Raw genomic sequence first — 25,081 nt, forward strand, 5'->3', positions numbered from 1 at the left:
AGTAGAGTGAATGCTGGTGTTTAAGTCCTGATTATGAAGCAGTCTTTCACTTTATGATGAAAGAAATTCAGAACTGATTTACTTACTGGTACTCATCCTGCTCTTGAAAAGAAATCAGAGAAAAGCTGTGATAAAGCAATGAAGGCAGAAGCAGGTGTGATAAATTCTTCTCTACACTTAATGTACTCATGTTTGCTGGGGTGAGCCACACACAGAGGACAGAGCTTTTAAGCTGTCACCACAAAAGGGTACATTTTGATATGATCATCCATGTAACAACAGTCAGTTACTACTAGCTTAATTCTTTCTCATATGTCCCCCAATATAAGTATTTATGAAAAACAATATTATTGATAATATTCCCAGAAAAAGTCATTTACACAACTCTGGTACAACTGTCTACCCTCCACATTAACTTATAGTATCCCTTCAAAACACACAAGGCAAAAGAAAACTATTTTACTGAGTAGTTGAGAATATTTGTATGCCTTCCATTTTTTCTAGATACAAGTTTGTTTTTATATATTTGTTTTGGGGGATAAGGTGGAGAAGCAGGGGACATAGAGTACAAGGAGAGAGAGAAAGAGAGGAGGAAATTAGGAGAGACAGGGAGGGAGAGGGAGAAGGAATGAAGGGGGAACATCTGGACCCAAAGTGAGTCATCAGAGGATGAAAATAAGATGACAGAAAACAAAGAGTCACTGGTCTTGGAACAGAAAGAACCTTGGCTATCTTACCCTGAAAGGAAAGAGGAGTGTGGAACCAAATATAGGGAGACATGGAGAACGTAGAATGAACAAATCAGCCATAGTGATTTGAATGCAAAATTGTCCATAGCCTCACGTGTTTTGGGAGGTGGGACCTTACTGGAGGAGATGTATTGCTTCAAATGTACCTTCAGGTGAATTAGCCACACCCATTGGTTGTTTAGAGCTAGTTGGCTCTTGGTGCTCTCCCCTGCTATAGATGTGTGAGGAAGTGAGCCAAATTCCTCCACCATGTGCAACTGGAAGCCTGAAATGAACCCTTTCCTCCCATAAGCTACTCTTAGTCAGATATTTTGTCCCACCAAGGAGAATGTTATGTGCTACATCAGAAAAGTTGAATTTTTCAATGAATTTCTAACCCAAGCAAAGCAAACTAGTGTCTTCTAACTGAATTCAGCAAACTGGCTTCTATTTTCTCAAATACATCAGCCTTATCTTAGCAAGTGAAAGAAAAGGATGACTAGAGATTTGGAATACAAAGTGTTATGCATGTTAACACCAATAAATATTTTTGTGACCCACAAACTGAGTGCCTGGAGTTTCATGTTGTTGGTTTTCTTTCGTTGTTGTTTTTGTTTCATTTGGTTTTACTGATTTCATACTCTTTGTTTAGGGGTCTTTCATTTTTATTTATTTGTGTCTTTTAATGAAAAGTTTCAAACATGAACATAATGTAAATTGATCATATTCCCCTCACTAACCTTATTTCATCCTCCTACTACACTCATTTCCCTGAATCCCTTCTTTTTTCCAATAGCTTTTTGAATGTGTGTGTGTGCTATGCATATGTGTGTATTCATGTTTAAAGAAAAGAAGGTTTTTTGAAAGAAAATTTAATACATATGTGGCCCCAAGTGTTTTTATAACTCTAGAATGATCTTGACATTGTGGGTTTTGATTTCAATTGACTTTTCATTCACTGTACAGGTGTCCATTTTGACAGGATGCATGCTCTTTTAGGTCACATGAAGTTGGATTTGCAAACATTACTATAGCCGAACTTGTATATGTGGTTGCCTCCTTAATAAACAGCCCGGCTTATGTTTTTTTTGTTTGTTTGTTTTTAACAGAGAACGCTAAACTCCTCATGCCTGTGAGGCAAATATTTTATCCAATATCTCCGTAGCTGTTTTGTTTGTTTCTAGCTCTGTGTGTGTGTTTGTACTCAACTTAGTATGACTATATTTCAGAATAACAACAGAAAAAAAAACTAAATATGTTCAAAAATAAATAAGAAAATTCAAATGATATCTCAGCACCAAGTAGGCTATTTCTTCATACACTCTAAGCACAGTGGACGACATGATGTGGCAGGGGACAGGACCACTCACTGTGATGACTCTTCCAGGGGTCAAAGCTTAGTTCCAAGAAAAAGCGCTCTGTCCCATGCAGGTTCTACCTTTCGCCCAGCCAGTCCTGCTTTTAGCAAGTGTGGCTGGAGTCCATGCCAGCTTGCCCTCTGTGACTCCTTTTAATGTGTTTTGGAGAGGCAAGAATGATCTCACACAGAAAGATTAGAGCAGGCCCTTAGAAAATGCTCAAAGCTACTTATTAAAGGAAGCAGCCGAGATAATTAAAAGTAATTTTGCCAAACTCCAAAAGGGCACTGAACAAAACATGAAAGGTGTGGGAGCAAATCAAATTCCGCTGTGAGCAGAAACTCAGCTCTGCAGTCCTTGCCGAAGAATGCATTCTCCAGATGGATTCAAGTGCAAAATTAGATAGAGCCACGGTTGTGGGCTTTTAATTTCAATAAATAGTTGTCCCAGCAAGTCTTCACTCAAAAGAAAGAGGGGGAAAAGTCCAAATATAAAATAGAAAAAAAGATAAATGGAAATAACTTGATTGACAGAGACTAAATACTTTTGTTAGCAATCATATCTAGTTGATAGAAAAAGGATGAGCCTTGTGTATGAAAATGAGGTCAGGAAGGGTGCAAACCTCACTTTTTGACTTCTCTAATATTGACATGTTTGTTTAAATATGAATTTTATTCCTTTTAGTCATAATGGCTTGTCTGATAGATACTCATTCACCCACTAAGCAAGAAGCTGTCAAACAGTTCACACTATGAAGCAGACCATACCCTGGAGAGAATGAGGACAGTGCACAGAAAGGAACAGTGCATGCTGTCAGTCTGAACAATTACCACGTTTCCTTCTTCAGGCCACAGCTTCCTCTCTTCATCTCTTCCCTCCGCAGAGATTCCATAAAGAGGGTGTTTGTTTTGTGTACATGTTTGAACTGCCAGCAATTTCACCCAGGCCCTGATGCTTGTGCATCCAGCTCTTTTACCAACTGAACCATTTCTCCAGCCCCAATGATGCCTTACTTTAAATAGTGGTCACGGAGACTCAGAGAAGTCAAATTATGTTTCCTGGGTTCACAGTCCTACATAATAGCAAACTCATGCTCTTCTAAATGTTAGTAAATACTTACCTTAACATGTTTGCAAGGACATCTACACCAAATGCCAACCCCTCTTCCTTCTATCCCGGAACACAGACAGGAGCAAAGGGACACCAGAAGTCCACCCTCAAGTGACAGCAGAATGATAATTTGATGAAAATTCCATAAATATCACCAAATGAATATTATTTCTAGTATGTAATCCCACTCATATAAACAATTCCATTTGTGTCTTTAGAGTTTCTCTTGTCTCCTGAGTTAGTCAGTGCTTTCTTCAGGCAAGCTGAGAGGCAGTCTTGGCTGAGGACTCAGGAGGTGAGGCCATGCTACAAGTTCAGTAATGAGAGCTTTTCCACAGGGAAGCAGCAACAGCCACCGAGGTGCAACTGCAGTGTGCAGTTCACCACCTGACAGAAACATCAGGCCTACAGCCTGGGATAGGAGATGTAGATTGGGTACAGGCAAGAGTGGCTTTTTGAGTGCAACCAAAATGACAGTTTTTAAGCCAGGCGTGGTGGCACATGCCTTTAATCCCAGCACTCAGGAGGCAGAAGTAGGAGGATCGCCGTGAGTTCGAGGCCACCCAGAGACTACATAGTGAATTCCAGGTCAGTCTGGGCTAGAATGAGACCCTATTACCTCGAAAAACAAACAAACAAACAAAAAAAAAACAGTTTTTAATTCAAATTTCACATTAACAAGCCCAATATTTGACCCCTAGATGCATTAAGAATTTAAAATAGTCATACCTGAATAAACAGAATGTTGTTTCTCTAGGCAGGTTGCAGGGTGGGGGCAAGGGGAGGTTGAATACTGTTACACACACATACACACACACATACACACACACACAAACACACCTTCCCTCTGACAGACCTAAGAAGGAAGCCTTTTCCCTGCCCCATTGTTGTTCACTTCTGTCATGTGACTTGCTCTCACCTGTAGCATGCTAGCAGAGATGTCACAACCACAAGCAGTGCTTTCCCTGGGCATCTGCCTCTGTGGCCAGAGTCCATGCTGCCATGAGCAGCAAGAAGCACCAAGAAACTCCTACCCAATCTGCAGGCTGGAGTTTTTCTCAGCCTGAGGAGCCTGCTCTAAAGCCAAGTTCTGGAGAGGAGCATAATAGCAAATAAGTAGGTGTGCTAAGTGATTCATTCCGCAGCAAGAGAGCAGCAATCAATAAGAGATTAGCATCCCTCCATGGGAAGCCAAATCATACCTAGTATTGTATTTGGTAAGAATGGGATTGGAAGGATTGGAGAAATTAATTAAACTGGGCATTGAACAACTTTGGCTGAGGTGTCTCTGTACTATCCATCCAATGATAGAAGTGTTACAGGTGAGGCAAGAATGCTGGAAGTACTGTGGCTTTGTTTACTGGCCCCACATCTACATCTGGGGAGGAAGAACCACCCCTGCTCACATAAGCAACTTGTCTTATTCTAGGATCCATGGCTGATTCCCCATGCCTTCAATGCATGTCCATCTTTAAGTGAGATCATTCTAAAATAGGCCACTTTTAACAATTCTACATATGCAAGGGGAAGTTTCTTTAGGATAATGTTACATTCATGAAGTTCCAAACTTTCAAAGATTTAGGACATGATGTATTTCATACTCCAAACAGTAACAACATCCATTAAGATATTTAGAAGACACTCAGACATTCAGAAGCACAAAAAGTTCATGAAAAATGAATGCAGGACTTCCAGATCAGTAGTAATTTCAACATAATCTAGCAATCTTTTAAGTTAAGTGTCCCTCAAGTTTTCTGAAAATTGTTATAATATCTTGATGGTTTAAAGTTAGGAGGAAATCATTAGAGTTTAAGTTTCTGGTACAGAACACCTTGCAGTAAGATAATGGAAACTATAAGGCCATCTGTATACACTGAATAATTCTCTCCTAGCCAGTAATGTTTCTATCAATAATGAACCCAATATACGCAGACATTACACCCTGTGAAACACGAAGTATATATGTGGGTTCATCAGTGACTTAGCATCAGATCATCAAATTAATATTAGAAAATAATTTGAGTTGATATTACTTCAAAAGGTCAATATGCAACTGGCATTTTGACAATTCCAGGGGTAAGTGTGAATTCCAAAGGGGGTGAGGGTGAGCAGGCTAGGTCCATTAGAGGGATGCTTAACAATGCAGACCAGTATGCTGGCAAGCCAAGGACCCTTGTTGGTATGTTTATGACCTCTGCTTTCTTGTCTTCTCATGGTGGGAATCTTTCAATCTGTGAAGTTAGGATAATGGATGAGTGAACTCATCAACTCTTTTACATTGCTGATTCTGTTTCTACTTTTAGAGTAAAGGGTTTTGTAAGCATTCACTCTGTAGCCTCCTTGACAAAGGGCTCTGTGTTAGTCTGCAACCATGTTTGCTAACACTGGCCATTCTGGAAAGCTGAGAGTCTCTCCAACATGTTTATTTTACTGTTTGTTTGTTCTTGAGGCAAAGTGTCACTCTTTAGAAGAAGCTGCCTCAAACTCTCCATGTAGCACAGGTTGATCTCAAACTCTAGATCATTCTGCCTATACATTCCCAGTGACAAGATACCATTACCATGCCTTCCTTGCTTCTTCATTCCGTGAAGGAAAAAACTGGATCTCAAACAGACATGCTAGAGTCAGTGTTTTGACAGAACTAGAAATGAAGGTCAAAGTCAGTGCTACTTATCCTAAGTACAGAGACTGAGAAAAGAATAGTCCTTCAAACAAAAAAAAAGAAAAAAGAGACAGGTCCCACTACCTGAGGGACAGGTGCTGTCATGTATATGAAGGCCAGGTAAGGATGCAAAGTGAGAGAGGGGGTACAGTTAGGGTGACTGGACCCCTAGAGGTAAAAAAAAAAAAAAAAAGATAGGAAAGTTGTCATTGCTAGAAATCAAAGACGATCTGATGTCTTATCACTTACCTAGTTCCCTAGACATGTTTTCCCATAAACAACCAGGACCCCTCCTGGGAGGGAGGTCTTTCATAGAATTTAAACATTATGGTTGGTCAAGTTCAGCTCCTAGAACTTGGTATCAGGGCTAACCTCTTCCTGAGACAGCCCCTAGCTCTAACCAACCAGTTGTCCCTCTGGTTCACCTGAGTCAGAAGACAGCCCAACACCATAAAATTATGTATACCTTTGCAAGGGATGAGCAGGCTTTTGGACCACTTGGGAACTTCCAGCTATAGGTCAGATTTTCTGTTGGCTGGGTCTGGGCTCCCTGAACCCAGGCCCAAGCCCAGTCCCAGCAGGGAGAGATCCCTGCCCCTTCCTCTCCACATGGGCTCCTTTATCCCCTCCAGCTCCTCACATAGCACTAGCTCCTTGAACTTTCTTTTCTCTTTTCTTTTTGCACTTTTTTTTTCAGGCCCTCCAAGTGGGATCTCTAGCCACATGGATGCCTTTTCTTGGTACTGTAGTTTCCTCAATAAATATATTTCAATAATTATCCTTATCAGTCTTCTTTTTTATTAAATTCTTGATTGAAATTAGAAATTAACCCAGGGTTTGGAGTTTTAAGGGCTTTCCTGGACTCCTAGCACCTCGTTACAGAAGAACAAAGAATTATTGAAAACATTGTTGATGAGAGTACACATTTCTTACTATATAAGTCATATTTTGTCCTCTAGAAATAAGTGATATTTCAAACATAATAAAAATAAGAAAACTTTATTCCACTCAAACATAAAAAATGTATTAAGGAAAAAATCCATCCCTAACAAAATTTTCAAAGTATACAGGAAAATCTATTTCTGTGTTTTGTCTTCAACTACTAACTTAGGATGTAATCCAAGACACTTTATTATGTTATTCCAAGGCAATGAGCACTATATGCATAGCCTGAATTTGAAATAAACATGAAAATGAAGACAGCTGTGAAAAGTTAGGTCAGAATTAGTATTGTTGACACTGACCATATTACAGTAACTCCATGATCTACAAAACAAAGCATATTCTATTACTCAATGAAAATATGTAGTTCATTTATTTTTAAGGAAGTGCTTAGGATAAAAAATACAGATTTCTCTTTCTTTCATCACTCTACTTTAGCAGCCACCAGTACAGGAAAGTAAAAAGAAAGAAAATCTACTGGGATTTCATACCTCCCTCTAAGGTATCTTGGAGCCCCTCCCATGTGACATATAAAAGACCTCTGTTGGAAATTAGTGTAGACACACAGCAGTAAATTATGGGGTCTAGGATGTTACAAATGAAATATGCTCATGTTGTAGTGACATCTTCTACGTATTTTTAGGCTTTGGGAAAAATAATTGCCTTGAGAATGCACATGCTTATTCATGCAAAATACATCTGTTTACCACCACATGATGGTATATAGAAAAGAAGAAAATAGTTTAAATATTTCCCAGGAAAGCATACATGACAAGTCAGTCTTTTACAGCTATGCTATTTGTAGATATGTGCATTATATTTCAGTTGCTTGTTTCCAAAAAGAAGAGAATGTCTTGGAAAAGACAACAGATCATATGAAGGCTGGTATCACAAATTTAGGCTGGTTTCATTGTGATTAGCTTTTCATACTATCACAGTACACAGGAATATTTAACAATGTATAGGTATCAAATGACTGAATATAAATGTGTGACTCTGGAACATTGTTCAATGTTCTACTCCTGACCTGAATTACATAAAAATACAAGGACTTTAGATGCAGCCCAATGGACATTCGCATAGTGCTCAGCCATAATGCTCAATCCTTGGCATTGTAGCAGAAGTTAACATTTTGTTTTATTCTTTAAATAAATGTAGAGAAATCCTCTGTGTTTCTGAGACATTCCTCCTCCATGACTTCTTGTCTCAGAATGCATCATCAAATGAAGGGCTGGTTGAAGGATATTGTTCCTATAATTAATAGGCCAAGGGCAATTCAGATGAGAAGCTCCCAAGTGCAATGGACACCCTACCCATTGCTCATCAGAGCATTCTTATCATCCACCCTTATCAAGCCAAGGGCTCCATCTCCACATCCCCACCCATCATTCAGTCCCTCTTTTTTCACATCTTCACTACCAGCAGCAGGTGTCACTCTCTTTCTCATCCTTACCATGGTACCCATGTTCATCAGGATCCTATCACCTCAATTGTGTTTTATTTATTATTTTTATATTTGGTGTGTGTGTTTGTGTGTGTGTGTGTTACCAATGAGAGATTGGAGTGTTTAGGAGGAGTCTCCCAAACTATGAACTACATTTTTGGGTCCTTATCCTATTTAACAAAAAATTGACAAAATAAGAAAAAAAAAAGAATAAATCATGAATTCTTGAATTTATTTAGGAAGAAATCACAAATTGTGGGGCTTATTTTAGGGAAATTGGGCTCTAGGAAAAGTTTAGAGCAGAGTCACAAGTGCAAGAAAGAGGAAACACATGCATGTAGAAAGTTCAACATAGCTCATAAGGTTCATTTAAGAGAAATGGAGGTCAAGGAGGAAGCTGGAGCCGAGCCACAAGCACATGGAAAATAGGACCTAGGAGCTTATATGTGGAAATATAGAAGAAACATGCAGTTGTGTAGAAATCACAGTATCCATCATGAGCCTCCCTATGGAACAAAGTTAAGAGTAAGTAGTGGCTGCTTAAGAACAGAAGAGAGTGTGCCAAGGCAGAGAACAGGAAAATCAGGTAACAAATGAATAAAGAGAGTTACACCTATGGTTATTCTGAGAATAAACAAATTACACAGGTGTCAGGTGCAGAGTTTAGAGGAAATACCCATGTGGTAAATCTAGAATGTAAAGGAAATGCACATGTGGTAGACTCAGTGATCAGAGGGAAATCATGCATTGTCATTAAAGAGAAAATTATCCCAGCAGAGGTGAGTAGAGAACTACCCAGGCCAAGAAGCAGTACTCTGCTCTCCCCCATACCCAACCAGGCTGCGTGAGGGCAAAGCCACACTTACATGTATCCAAGGAGAGATCACAGGGCAGACAGTGGGCAGAGAAGAGATGAAAACAGCAAGGACAAACCTTTATAGTTGATTAAAAACAGATTCTTTCTTAATTTCAGGTATATAAGGGGAAGACCCAGTGGGTTTTCAGATTCAAAGGGTGAACCCCAAAGTCCAGCCCAAACTAGGTGGTGTGCTAGACTGTGGTAGTGGTGGGGAGGGATGGCGCTACAGCCATTGTGGATGAAACTGGATCCCACACGAGTTCCACTCCTGCCAAGATGAGGTGACATATTCTGGTTCTCTCTTTGAGTTCCTGTCCCTGATACTGCCTAAAAGAAGCTAGCTTTCTTCCAAGTCTCCTTTATTACTATGTGTGACTATGGGCATGTGTGCTATAGTGTACATGTGGAGGTGAGAGAAAAACTTTGGGTAGTGGTCCTCAACTTCTACCCTGTATGGGGCATAATTTGGGGTCTCTTATGTTCATAGCTATATATGCCAGGCTAGCTGTCCCCCGCACACACAGGCTTCTGGGATTCTGAAGTCTCCATCTCTCCTATCTATCTGTTAGAAGAGCTGGGATTATAGACAGTCACTATTGTGCCCAGTTTTTGAGGCATCTGGGAATCTGAAATCCAGTCATCACACTTGCGAAGCAAGTCCTTTTACCTACCGAGCTACCTCTACAGCCCTTCATTTGTGTTTTTATTTGAAAACTTGAGATCCTTTAAGGAAGGAAACATATTACCAATTTGCCGAAACGTAGACAACCTATACAGTGGCGAAAACTAGAGGAAAAAAAATAGGTTCCTGCACTGGCTCATTCATTACTAGTACTATTCAATTCTATGATTTTGTTAACCACTCTAAGCCTCAGTGCCAGCACCTTAAAAGTGGTAGAATATAAATCTTGGTGTCATAAGATTAAGTTATCGAACACAAAACATACTGAGACCATCTGAGATCCAACAACATTAGCCATACAAGCTTGGACCACCTAACTACCTGGATCTGTACTTTCATTAGTCACAGGAAAAGTGGAGATAATCACTACATATTTTAGAAGAAAATATTAATACAATTTAATATTTAGGAAGTGGAACAAAATAAAACCTAACAGGATGTAGCTATGACTATAAAGCAAATATTAATAACAATATGTTAACAACAGCAAGAATGACATTATTGAGATATGCAGCAGTATCAGAGGAAGAAAAAGGCCAAATGTGCATTTAGCTAGCAGGAATCTGGTAAGGCAGTCAACATCAGCAGAACAAGAAATCCATCCTGAAGATCATGCCCAAGGGCTAGAAGGGAAGGCAAGGCAATGGGCTAGGACAAGCATCCTAAAGTCTGGGAAACTGAAGCAGGAATTACTCACTGCCTCCTAGGGGAAAGCTGAGGGCTCTAGCAAGAATTTCCCCTCCTGCTTTGGTGAGCTTCCCTGTGATGCTTAGCTCTGCCCTGTTTGTCCTTGACTGTGGTCTCAAAACATGAAGAAACGCATAGTTATTCCAAATCTTACCAAAGATCCTCTATGAAGTTTACCATAAGAAATGTAGAAATCTCAAGTCTGTTAATGTAAGGTAAGAATTTACCAAGTCCCAGATTATTATGTGTGGGGGAGGGGGGCAAAGTGCCCCCACTGAGGCACAGCAAGACACCTTTCCCATGCTGACACTGTAACCGAGAGATGATCCCTTCAGGCAAACCTCAGTAGTACTCTACCATATCCAGGAAATGATCAAAGCTGTACTCAACTGGCTTATAGGGATGCTGCACTGTAAAAGAAAAAAAATATATATATATCCACAGTTCTGCAGCCTTATGCATCAGAAAACCAGCTCAGCAGAGACTAAAAAGTGTTTTTCAAAACAACTTTAAACAAATTGTTGTTTTACTATTTGTCTTCTTGATTTAGCCTTATTCTGGCCTACATGGCTTGGGAGTTTTGTGGTCACTGTTTTGGTGAATGGAAATTTACTAATAATTTTGGAAGAAGAATCATCTTGTGAAGATAAAATGAAACTCAAGATGAAAAGGAATGGAAGATTAAAAAGAGATCATGAGGGAACTGGATGCTATGACCTGACCAAGCAGGAAAATAAAAAAAGTCCTGAAGCCCACTCATGAAAATATTCAATTTAATTTTCAGAAAGAGAATAAGCAAGTTTTCTAAGCAATAGAATCCCCTAGACAAATTGAGACTCACACCTAGGTTTAAACGGAATGTTCTGTCACCAAAACAAAAGCACTTTTCCTCAGGTATTTTATTTTTGTTTTCAATATAATAACCCTACACACCTGTGTCTTACACACACACACACACACACACACACACACCAAGTTTGAGAACAGAAATGTAACATTTAAGAGCAAATTATGAGTGTAGCTTTCCATCATATCATTATATTACTGGGTCTTACTTTCCCCCGCCTCATTATAGTAATGCTAACTGTTAATCAAAAGAATTTGTCTATAAACATGAGTAAAAAGATTAAAACACATTTAAGAAAAATGAATGATATTGGTGAAGTGTGGGCAAAACATGTGCAGTGCCCTGGTCTGAATGCTAAGCATTGAAAAATTTTAAAATGATTGGAGGGCTGGGTGTGGTGACTCACACCTTTAATCCCAGCACTTAGGAGGAAGAGGTAGAACAATTGCATGAGTTCAAGGCCACCTTGAGACTACATAGTGAATTCCAGGTCAGCCTGGACTACAGTGAAACCTTTCCTCAACAAAATTTTAAAAAATGGCTGGAGATAGCACTCAGTGGGTAAAGTGCTTACTGAACAAGAATCTGAGTTCAGAACTCCAGGATCCATATAAAATGTGAGGTGTAGTAGATCATGTTTATAATCTCAGAATTGGAGAGGTAGAATGAAGGAATCTCTGGGGATTACTATCTAACTGGTATACCTGAATTTGTGAGCTCTGGGTTCAGCGAGATGTCCTGTCTCAAAGAGAAGATAGACAGTAATTGAAGAAGACCTCCATCATCATCCTCTGACCTCCAAATGTGCATGCACACCCACACACATGCACTCATACACATATGTGCACACCACACACACATAACATATGCAAAAGTATAAATTAGGGTTAGAGATATTCTTAGCCCTTATGGCGCTTGCTTGTGAAGCCTAAGGACTCATGTTCCACTCTCCAGATAACACATAAGCGAGATGCACAAAAGTGGGGCAAGCACAAGGTTGCACATGCCCACTAGGTGGTGCAAGCATCTGGATTTCAATTGCAATGGTTGAGGCTCTGGTATACCAATTCTCTCTCTCTCTCTCTCTCTCTCTCTCTCTCTCTCTCTCTCTCTCTCTCTCTCTCTTGAAAACAGAGAAAAAAATATATAAACTAACACAATGATACACTATATATGGGTATAAATAAGTATCCAATAACTTTATGATCCCCAAACATCCCTAAAAAGGTAATAAAATGTATAGGGCAATTTATAGATCATAAAGGTAAGGAAAATGTAGACATATAGTAGCTCTTTTGTCCCTGAATGAGAAGGTGGAGATGGAGGTTAGGAAAGGGTTAGGCAAAAATGACTCACAGAGGACATCACCCAGCACAGCAGAGTAGCCACATTGTTGTTGTGAGGGTATTGGACTCACTAGTGAGCCTGGAATCTCATCCAGGCATAACACACTACAGCCAGACAGTGCACTGCCCATAAGGAAACATCCATTCACGTTCTTCTTGCTGTCCATGGACACATTATAAAAATCAGCTCCTTTCCTTCCCAATCAGTAAGAAAACACTAAGTGTCTTTATAGAATACCAATTTAGTGATATCAACCAGTAACAGGTATGTAATATTCATAAGAAATACACAAGTAGAAGCTAGAAGATAGCTCAATGGTTTAAGCACTTCTGCTCCAGGATGAGAACATAAGACGAAATCACCAGCACACAGGTAAAAGCTGGGCATGGTGGCACATGCCTTTAATTCCAGCACTGGAGAGACAAAGATAAGAGAGTCCCTAGGGCTTGCTGGTTAGCTAAACTAGCTAGATAGTTGAGCTCTGTGTTTATCAAAAGACCTTCTCTTAAAATGTCAGGTGAATAATGATTAAGGAAAATGTGATGTCAACCTCTGGCCTTCACATGCATGCACACACATGTGCACATACATACCCATGCATGACACACATACATACATATACAAAAAATTAAAAATACATAAGTAAAAGTCAATAGTGATGGTATTTACAAAACTGGAAAAACATTATTCACAAAGCTTTCAGAGTTTGGCTTTGTGATGAAAATATGTGTGATGCCAATATTTGAGCAATTCTTTCACATTGTATTCATTTTCTAAATGTTCTAACAAGGGGTAGAATTTAACATTTATTTTATAATCTGAGATCATCTCAAAAAAAAAATCACTTACTAACACATTTTTGTCCACCAAATTTGTTGTGTCCACCAAAAATGTCTCCTTCACAGACGATAGAAGGTATCCAGACTAGTCACTTGTAGATATTCATAGCAGATACTATATCACCTGGGTCAAAAGAGACTTTGTCCTTATACAATCAGAAAAGAAACAGCTGTAAGGACTCATTTCGGCTGCCTGTGGCTAAAGCTCAGGAGAACTGAAGAAGGTTGAAATTGCTCTCCATGTTTAAAGGGATCACAGGATGCTCCAATTTCAACCTCTGCAGGAAAAATTCAGTTGATGTACACCTCTCTCTGGTATCACATATTGCAACTGAAAATCCATTTGATTCACTTTTAGATGAGACAAAAATATGAATTTTTTATTCCTGACTGATATGAGAATTCATACCATTCATTTAAGCTCCTCAAACTACAAAAAATATCCCACAAATTCCAAGTCACATTCTTGAATAATAAATCTAACTATATAAATGTTTTCTAATCATTTTATTAACATTGTCAATATCCTAAAATACATAGGTTGCTGTATTGCTAAATTTCCTAGTGGTTATGAATAATTATAACCAAATCACTAAGACAAAATTACCAATTTTTAAACTATTTAAAGAATATATATTTTGTGGATAGTTAGTAGCTAAATTACCTATCAGTTAAATTATACATTTATCATGCAAAATTATATATCACTGTAACCTTTATCTTTTTACTTTACATTGTGTTTGTTACTTAAATTTTTCTTATCTTAGTATTTTTTCATGTTTCAAACATCATTATATTGTTTGAGATTATCTCAGATAGTAAGCAAACCATTGAAATATTAAATTTTAACACTTAATGAAGCATCTAGAATATAATTATAATATCTGGTTATTACTCAGAATTTGACCTTAAGGCTGGAGAATATGCTGAAGCAATTAAGTTACTTGCTTAGCAAGCATAATGATCTGAGTTCAATTCCCCAGTACCCACATAAAACTAGATGCACAAGGTGGTACATGTGTCTGGAGTGTATTTGCAGCTGCCAGAAGCCCTTGTGCACATGGCTTTAATCCTAGCACTCAGGAGGAAATGGTGGGAGGATTGCTGTGAGTTCAAGGCCAGCCTGATACTACATGGTGAATTCCAGGTCACCCTTGGCTACAGCGAGACACTACCTCAAAAAAAAAAAAAAATGACTATACATATTTATTTATCATAGAGTCAACTCCATGTATCTTGAAAACTTCATGAATAATGACTTTTTTATTTAATTACTTGTACATTTATGCTTAATACTAAACAGTATATGAGGGGAAAGAACACAAACATAATTGCAAAAATTCAAAACAGTATTGGATGGAGGACATTGCTGAAGACTGTTGGAAGGACGGAAAGACTAAAGGCACACACTGAGGTCACCCAAACATGGCTGACGCCAGGAGATGGCTGAACAAGTGGCTGAGAGAAAGGAAAGTCATTTTGAGCAGCACCCATGATCTTCTCTCAGCACAGAACTCACTAGGGCCAGAAGAATCTAATGAAAGGCTTCCAGACACCTGCAATACAGAGACAAGACAGACCACTGGAAGAGAGAGAGATAGCAAACACAAAGGGCTCTCTCAGTGATGTATGTCATTTTGACACAGCTTTTACTGCTGTCATTAAATATGGACTCCAGAATAGCTGACCTATATGATAATGCTTACCCCAAGACCATTCTGATTTTTAAGATTTTCTGTTAGGCTCTGTGATTCCTGTAGAACAACTAAATAAAAGATACATTTGCTTCCATGACTATAAAGTAGAAAAATCTAGGAGAGAATTAGAAGTTATTATGTAATTATGTAATCTATTATCTAACTGAATTGCTATGGTATTATGTTCTCACATGTTTTTTATCATTTCTACTATGGTATTATTGAAGAACCCTGAAACTAAAAGGAAATAAGAATAAAACTGACAGTTACAAAATGTCAATTACAAGCTGATACATTGCACATTGTAACTGCATTGTATACAAAAACTTTGTACTCATAAAGCCACTGTAACTCACCAAAATTCAGTAATTATTCAACACTGCAAAAATACCTCAGATCACACAGTCATCTCTCTAAACATCTTTTTCTAAACATTGGTTTGCTTCTTATGAGGACTTTGGATAGCTACCAGGTGTGCAATACATGTTCATTAAAAAAAAAAAAAAAAAGAATAAGATTGTTTTTCCCAATTGCCAGTTTCAAGTGTTCATAGAAAAGTGTTTCACCACCTGATTGATTATGTGAGCATATTTCAGAAGAAGCACTTAAGGGCTGAAGAGATGGTTCAGCAGTTACAGAACTTGCCTGCAATGCCTAATGACCCAGATTTGTACAACCCAGATTTGGTTTCACAGTACCCACCTAAACCTAAATGCACAAAGTGGCTCATGCATCTGGAGTTCATTTGCAGTGGCTAGAGGCCCTGGGTTGCCCAGTCTCTCTCTCTCTCTGTCTACCTCTCTCTGCTTGCAAATATATAAATATTTTTGGTTTATTTTATTTTATTTTATTTTATTTTATTTTATTTTATTTATTTGAAAGCAACAGAGTGAAAGAGGCAGACAGAGAGAGAGAGAGAGGGAATGGGTGCACTAGGGCCTCTAGCCACTGCAAACTGCAAACGAACTCCAGATGCATGCACCCCTTGTGCATCTGGCTAATGTGGGTCCTGGGGAATTGAGCCTTGAACCGGGATTCTTAGGCTTCACAGGCAAGTGCTTAATCACTAAGCCATTTCTCCAGCCCAAATATATAAATACTAAAAAAAAAAAAACCAAAAAGGCATACAAAACTTAAAATGTGTAGGACAACTGAAAGAAAATATATTATGTTATTAATTAAAATACTAGCAATTTTATTTTTTTTAATTTAATTTTATTTTTTATTAGTTTTCTATTCTGCAAGTACAGGCAGTTTTGTACCATTATTAGGCTCATCCGTGACCTACCCCCTCCCCTTTGGATCCTCCTTGTTGAGGTATATGGGTAGTGCATTGTGGAGTTAGCCCACAGATATTGGTAAGATAAATGTCTCTGCATATCATGACCAAACACGTGGTTCTGAAATTCTTTCGGCCCCCCTCTTCCACAAAATTTCCCTGAGCCATGTTGGGTTCATTTTTGGTCTGCTTCAGTGATGAGGTGTTGGGGGCCTCTGAGGCTCTGGCTCTCTGATTTGGTAGACATTGATTTTTCTCTCTGTTGGTCTCCTTCCCCCTTGTGCTGGTATCCAGTTCATCAGGAAATCAGCACCCTTGCTTGTTTCACCAATTTGCCTTAGTTTCAGCTGAGGCCCTTTTGAGGTATGATGGGGTGGCTGTCTCCTTAAGATCTGCATCTATCTGAAAAAGAGAAGCAGATTCTCCAATGGAGAGTAAGTTAGCACCAGACAAATGAGATATCCCTTGCTTTTTTTATAGAGAGTTTAATAGGTGTAGGCCCTCTTATAGCCCATGATTGATGGTTGCTTGATATTGGATATGGTTCTGACTTGTTTCCCAGCTCCACATATGGGTCTCATACCACTGAGGGGATCAGTTAGCTGGCTCAAGAACAGTTGGTTCCCCACCATGGCTGTGTTCCACTATTGCACTTGTGTGGGCATCACACCAGGTTATTTGCTGCTAAGTAGGTTGGACCATGAGTTGCTTGGACAGATATTGGTCGTTGCCCATGTAGCACCTTCTGGCACTAGACAGGCTGACTGTCTGGGGACTGACTCTCTCCTGGCTTCCAGCCATGCCATTCCATTTTTGTGTCAGCTGCATATGGTGTCTTCAGCAATAGGGTCTTACCACTAACCTTTGGTGGGTCATCAAGTACTCTGACAGAAATCTGTCATTCTTTTAGAAAACCTTGTATGTTTCTCTGATCAAAAGCTCATTGTGGGTGATAGGCCCATGCTGGTACTGGGAGTTACAGGTCAGTATCCCCTAAGAAAATGAGGAAAAAAGGTAACTAATATATAGAAGTTAGAGAAGAGAGAGAGAGAGAGAGAGAGAGAGAGAGAGAGAGAGAGAGAGAGAAGATGTAGAGGATTTAGGTTAGACTTGATCCTACCCTCTCCAGTGTCTTGTGATTCAGGTGTTTTCTATAAGGGCCTGGCGAAGGTTCAGCCATTTGGTCTGTCTTTTAGGAAGCAGAATTTTATGGTACCATTGCCATTTGGGTCTAGATTAGTGTTTCCCACCCTCTCCTCCCTCCCCATCCCTCCTAGTGTCTAGTCCATGAGATGCTTGCTGGGTATGTAATGTATCTTGGGTAGATCCAGGTTAGGTGCTGTAGATGAGTGAGACTATGTGGCAATTTTTTTTTTTCTTGATTGGGTAAGTTCACTGAGAATGATCTGTTCCAGGTTCAATCATTTTTCCTCAAATTTCTTTGTGTCATTTTTTCTTACTGCTGCATAGAATTCCATTGTGTAGATATACCACATCTTAGTTATCCATTCTTCTAGTGATGGACATCTGGGTTGATTCCACCTCTTAGCTATTATGAATTGAGCCGCTACAAACATGGTTGAGTTATTTTGCATTCATTTTATGTACTTAATTTTTAATTAAGCAAAATGATTTTATGCATTTAAATATGATGAAACATACTTAATTTAAAAATATTTAATACTGCATATGACAGCAATTTTGAGACCTAGAATAGATTTTAGAATGTTTTGATACTTATTAGAACTTTGCAAAACATTGAACTCAGAAAACTCTGTTATCTTTAATGAGAAAAGAAGGAACAATTTGCTATGCTTACTCAGTGCCACCCAAAATACTCAAATGTTTGTAATAAATGTAGTTATTAGACTATCATCTTCCCTCTTGTATATCAACTTTTCTTCTAACATACTATTAGAAGGCATTGAATTTAGTATTTGCACAATGTATATTCAAAACACAGTGGATCCCAATGAATATCACCAGGAATAAGCCATTTGGTGATAAATACTTTGATATGAAATGAAAGAATTGTCACTTCACTTCTGTGTCCTTCCTTTCTCAAATCTATGACTATGATATAATCAAGAAAGAAATCTCAGGATAATCTCATTTGAGAGATAGTTTCTGAACTTCCTGACCAACTGTTTTAGTCCAGTCAGATTGCTGCAGTAAAATATTTTAGACTAGAGACATTAGAAAAGTAAATTTATTTCTGTCACCTCAGTTGAAGGGGCTTAGAAGTCTACCACTCAGGCACTAACAGATTTTGAGTCTAATAAGAAACCCTGAAACAAATGTGCCTTGCTGCCACATCCACACAGAGTGAATGATCAGAGGAGGACTTACTCTTCTTCCAAAGGTCCAATAGGTGATATCACTGTGGGTACCATATTTTTAACACAGAAATTCAGGATAGGGGGTGTAGTAGCCAGCTTCAGACCATAGAGAAGAACTTCTAAACAAGACACAGTTATGGAGAAAGGGATATTTATTTGAAAATTACAGATTCACAGCAAGTTTCATAATGGCAGAAGAAACTGGCTCACTTGCACAGTTCCAAGCCAAGAGACAAAAGCCACAACCCGCACCAGCACCACAAAGAAGCACTCTTCAGTGATGCTATGCAGAACTCAGGCACTTTCCATACCTTTAGACTGGAATTTCAAATCCATACCCACACCTTAGACCTGGACACTAGAATCCACTCAGAGTGACAATTCCTCTAGCCAGGTGGCTACAGATCTGTAATTACAAACTTTAATAAAATCCTGAATATTTGGGGACCACCCACTCAAACTACCACAGTATAAAAAAACATTAAGACCCTAAATGCTCTCATCCTCAAAACTGTCAACATCACCAAAACCCAGATAAGTACAGACCTGTCGGCACAAAGATTTTAGGAAGGAATATCACCCAAATGTGTTGTAGGGGGTTAGATGAGAATTCTGGAAGAAATTAAGCAAATCCAAGAAAATATGAAAGCAATATGGATTACAGTTTGTAGCAACATCTCAGTATTAGTCCATTAATTGTAATAAATGTGTCACAGTAATGTGCTATGTTGTTAAAGAGGGAAATTGGGAAGAGAACAAATAGATATATGTTATTATCATAGCAATTTTTCTGTAAATCTGAAAGTCTAAAAAATAAAACTATTTAATATTTTTGGCATTTGAATGCTTTTGAAATTCTTTTTATAGGTATTTTTTCCCATCTATAATTATTTAAAGTCTTAAAAATGGACATAATTTGTTTTCATAATCTCACATGTAAAAGAATTGATGCATTTTTAGCAAGATATATTTTCAAGATAACATTCCTTTCACAGCATGAGACTCCCCTCCCAGAAGATACTGACTGGGTGCATTACTAGACTGTCTGCACTTGAGATGATCTCCTGCTACTTCCTGGCTGTCCATGTGTGATAGTTTTATTGATACCACAGCAGTTCCTTCATCTGAAGGGCATACATTTCAAGATTTCCAGTGGATGTCTGAAGCAGCAGATAGTACTGAACTCCATATATACTGTAACACTTTTATGTACATAAGAGTCTATGGTAAAGTTTAGCCTACAAACAAAGAACAGTGAGAGACTGACAACAATAATAATAAAATATGTCATTTATAATAACATAATAACAGTTATAAGGTTGTGGTCTCGCACTCTGAAAATATTTTACTATATTGTAGCTTTAACTTTTGTAGTTTGAGCAGTAAATCTGTCCAAATGTTTTTAACTAGAGACTTAGACCCTAGGGAAGAACACAATATTGTGGTTATTCTAATTGGAGAGCATGTCAAACTACCCCCTAAAAAATATCTTTGTTCCTATATGTTGGCTACTCACTGGTTAGGTCAAGATGGGCTTTCCAAAATGGAGTCATCAAAGACAGCAGGATGGTAACAGGTATCAGGGAGTGGGTCATCCATATTCTTCAAGGAACCACCCAGCCATTATCCCTTCCTTGCCTAACAACGCCCCCAGGTCTATGTTTATTTCTCAAGTCATCTGGTTACTGTTTTGGTGTCACACCCTGGCTAGATCTGCCCTAAAGAAATCTTGTTTTTTACTTACCCCTTCCTCACTTTCCCTCAACTGAAGAGCTCTATATAGCCCACTATCTGTAATCCCAAATTAATTGCTCTACTCTTGGGAGTCCGTCCTGGCAGCTCATGTTTTTCCCAAATAAAAGCTTCCGTCTTTGCCTCAGAGTGGTCTCTGTTGTCTTGGTCACTCCTGAACCTTACATCTGGTGCTTGTGACTCAGAGGAGGTTTCTGGATGCCTTCTTGGGCAGCCAGACCTCCTTTCTCCTGACCAGACACCGACCTGGCATCTGACCCTCTGAAGGCCCCGGACCATCTCTGTCTGATACAGGCTCTCACACCTAACCTGATTCTGCCTCACTGTTCTTCCTGTCTCCTCCCTTATTCTCAGTAAATGTCCCTCTCAGGTTAGCCTGCACTTGGGTTTCACCCCTCCTGTGGAAGCCATGCCAGAATGCCAGGCTACACCCCTCAGCAGCTAGGCCCCAACCCAAGGTCTAAAGAAAGATGCACTCTCAACACCTCAGGTCTATTTCTCTCTAGTCTACTGTACCCTAAAGGGCGCCTTTTGATTAGGTTGCACTATCTCTGGACACTCCCTCTCCCTCCCTCCTCTACCTCTCCCCCAACCTCTCATCTTCCATTGACAGCTGCTTTTGCCATTGGGAGCACAGTTGCCCTCCTCACCCACTAACAGGTGAAAAAGCTGACAGTTGTGACATGTACGGCCTCTGCCCAAGTGAGAGGTGCAGGCCCCATTCTCCCTAATAGGCCAGGATGTCATAATGGTGTTCTGTAAACCCAGCTTGAGCTCTGGTTTATTTTTCTTTCACTCTTGTTTTGCACTTTCCTTATCTCCTTAAGAACTTAACGCCTCTATAACTCTTGGATGACATTTTATCTTCCTCTGCAACTCTGCTTGGCCTCATCCATAAGCTGGACAATGGGTCCAAATGGCCTGAGAATGATACTTTTAATTTCCAAATGTTCACTGATTTAAAAAATAAAAATAAAAAAATGTGAAAACTTCTGCCAATGTACAGGTAAATGGTCCAAAATACCCTATTTTTCACTCTGCATTCACGGCCTTCTCTCTGCTCTACCTGCTTTTCTCACCAGGTCCTTCTAACCACCTAGTCCCAAGAACTCCTCTCGCTGCTTGAGCTCGCTTAGGCTCTCCTAGACACCCTGCCTGATAACAAGTTTTGATTTTAGCCTCTGGAATTGTAAATAGAATAGAAATTTAACATGGGATTGCATAATTTCTGAATAATGAATGAATGAATGTGTGAAGGGAAAATGGTTGCCTAGAGTCTATATGAAAAGTACACTTGAAATGAATGTGTGTGTGTATACATATGTGACTCACAGCCCTAAGGCTGCAGAATGATTTCTGTTCTGAGCACTGCCATTTCATTTGTGGGGATATTTTCCAGCAAGCCCACTGTACTACACAGCATATCCAATTTTTACTGTTGAGTGTCCCCCAGAATAAACACTAAAAGTAATGAAGATCATAGAAAAAAATGCAAGATTCTCCCACTCTTAAAGAGTTGTGAAATGGCAGGATCAAAAACCTGCCTTATAGCCCTGAAGAAAGACCAAAACTCTCCCAGGAATTTAGGAGGGGGAAAGGGCTTTCTTAGCTTCCCTTCCTTGCAGAGCCTAGGGGCTGCAAGCCCAGGGAATCTCAGAATCCTGGCCCCAGCATGATGACAACTTCTTATAAGAAATTTGTGCCGGGCGTGGTGTCACACGCCTTTAATCCCAGCCCTCGGGAGGTAGAGGTAGGAGGATACCGAGAGTTTGAGGCCACCCTGAGACTACATAGTGAATTCCAGGTCAGCCTGGGCTAGAGTGAGACCCTACCTCAAAAAGCCAAAAAAAAAAAAAAAAGAAATTTGTACCTGTTTTACATTTACTTTATCTTTCTATGCTTCTATGGAACTACTAACAGACAGCAGCCTCAAGGTTTATATTTATATTTAAAAGTGCTCAATACTAAATTTCTAAAAAAATAATTTCTAAAATTTCTAATAATGTTTAAATCTGCTTTCATATTTTTTAAAATATGTGTTTCAGGAAAGTTATAAAAAACAACCAAAATCTGTATGTTTACTCAGGGTAAATAGTATAAGTCAAGTATGGACATATTAAAAGTCTTATGGTAAGTACAATAAAATTTTAATCAGATAACATACTTCTTGAGATATAAAATGACTACTGGCCTAGGGCTTACACCAGACTAACAAAGTATGGCCCTGGTTGACAGCAGGTTGTTATGGTATTCAGGTTGTAAACATAACTTTAAGTCATTGACATTAATCTGTTCATAATAATGGTTATGAAATACTGAATTTAGAGTACCCAACCAAGTTAGCTAGGTTCCTCTCTTTGTCAACCTTTTAACTAAATCTTAAGGTTATTATATCTAAAACCCTGCCTCAGAAAGAAAAAAAAAAATAACTCACAGAGGAACTATTTACTCTTTTTTTTCCCATATTTTATAAGTTAAATAGACCATATGTGAAACATTAAACAGTATTTATCTGTCATATAGTTAAAACACTATTTGTTTCATGGTGAACAGTTAAAACAAAAAACTTCTAAATACAGTTATGTTGTGATTTAAGATGTAATTCCTCAATTCCTCCAACAATCAGATTTAATAATTTAGATTTAAATTATGTCATTACTAAACAAGTTTATCAAAGTACTAGAGACAGAATTTTAGAGTTGATTAAGGCTCAAATAGTTAAAGATTATGTCATGAAACTTTTGTGCATATTAAGAGATCAAAAATAGTGTTTTTGACTCAGCAGTTAAAGGTGCTTATTTGCAAAGCCAGATGCACATAGTGGGGCACACATTTGGAAATTGTTTGCAGTAGCAAGTGGCTTTGGCATGCCCATGCCCTCTCTTTTCAATCAGACTTGTCTCTAAATCATGTCAGTTTATTCAGTTCCACTATTCTTTGGGTATATTAAATATAGCTAAAATAATTTCAAAAGCTGACTTATAGATTGGATGGGCATCTTACTTGACTTTTAAGAGTGCTAAATCTTCTCAAAGATGTATATATCATATAAAAGTATCCCACCTGGGATGAATTTAAAAATTATCTAATTTTTCATATTTAATAAAAAATGTTATTATGTAATATAGAGTTCTTATTTATTTTAAATTCTGTCAACAGATCTTTTGCTCATAGTTTGCTCTCTGTAGCTTTATATGCTTTAAATATGTAAACTATACTTTTTGTTAATATCAGATTTTCCCAGATATCAGAATATTATAATTTGATTTATACAAAATCCATGATGTTTGGTTATCAATAAGTATACATCACTGTGCCTGCCTAAAACTCTGCAATTATAAAATGGTTCTTACATTATTCATGCTGATTTTGTTAGATTATCACTGAGGTTATAATCAAAGTCTTATAAAAAGTGAGTTGGTGTGAAAATCCACTGTATATAAACAATGTTAATATAGGTTGCCTAAGCTTCATGTAACAGTCACAAATATTTCTTTACTTAAGCCTTAGAATTGTTCAATAGTAATGAGTACTTATTTAAGAATTGCTTTGTATCTGTCATATTGTCTCTAATGCATGTTAAAATTAGGCTTGCTTAAATCAACAATGACCAATTTTTATTTTATTCTTGAGCTATGTATAGTCAGTCTCAGTCAAGGTTTCACTTAACTAATTGTCTCATTTCTGGTATCTTAAGTTCATAGCTTATAGAAATATTGATACTTAAAACATGTTTCCTTCCTTAAAAAGATAACCTTAAATTGCTGTTCTGCTTCCAGTTTTGGGGGTAGTTGGTACTTGCATTGGTATACAGACTACCCAAAGTCGTTTTCAAACACAGATGCTAAGTTTCTATACTGCCTTGTCTTTTCCTAACTTGTAATTTCTAGATTAAATAAATTCCCTTAAAGTTATTGATAAAAAAAATGATAAAATATTATTTTAAGTGCTACTAAAATGTTCTGCCTATACTTATAACTGACAGATAATTGAAAGATAGAATGTTTATGCTTTCTACGTCCCAGATATAGTGTACACTGTCACCTGACAACTAAACTAAATTTTAATTGGAATGATTTTAAACTATTGTATCATTCTCTAACCAGATCTACTTTGCTAACCAGATATGTTCTACACAATTTTTAACTAATCTGTTCTGCTAATCAGATATGTACAGTCTCTCTGAGTGATTAACAACCATATGTAGAAGCCAAAATCAACTGGAAACATTGGAGTGAAAAGGATAGCCAACATTTTGGTTCCTGTTCCCAGGTCAAAAGGCCACAGGAGATGATGGGACACTTGGATTTCTAGCCTCTAGTAAGTTAACTGCTGTAGCAGACAGCTTCTGGTTTGCTGAGATGAACTTCCAGACCAGGCACAGTTATGGAGGAAGGGATATTTATTGAAGTCTACAGATCCAGGGGAAGTTCCATAAATAGCAGTAGAAGCTGGCCTGCCTTCACAGGACCAAGCACAGAGAGAGAAGTACAAGCCAAAATCCAGAAG

The sequence above is a fragment of the Jaculus jaculus genome, chromosome 12 (assembly GCF_020740685.1).
Source record: "Jaculus jaculus isolate mJacJac1 chromosome 12, mJacJac1.mat.Y.cur, whole genome shotgun sequence".
NCBI classification, from domain to species: domain Eukaryota; kingdom Metazoa; phylum Chordata; class Mammalia; order Rodentia; family Dipodidae; genus Jaculus; species Jaculus jaculus.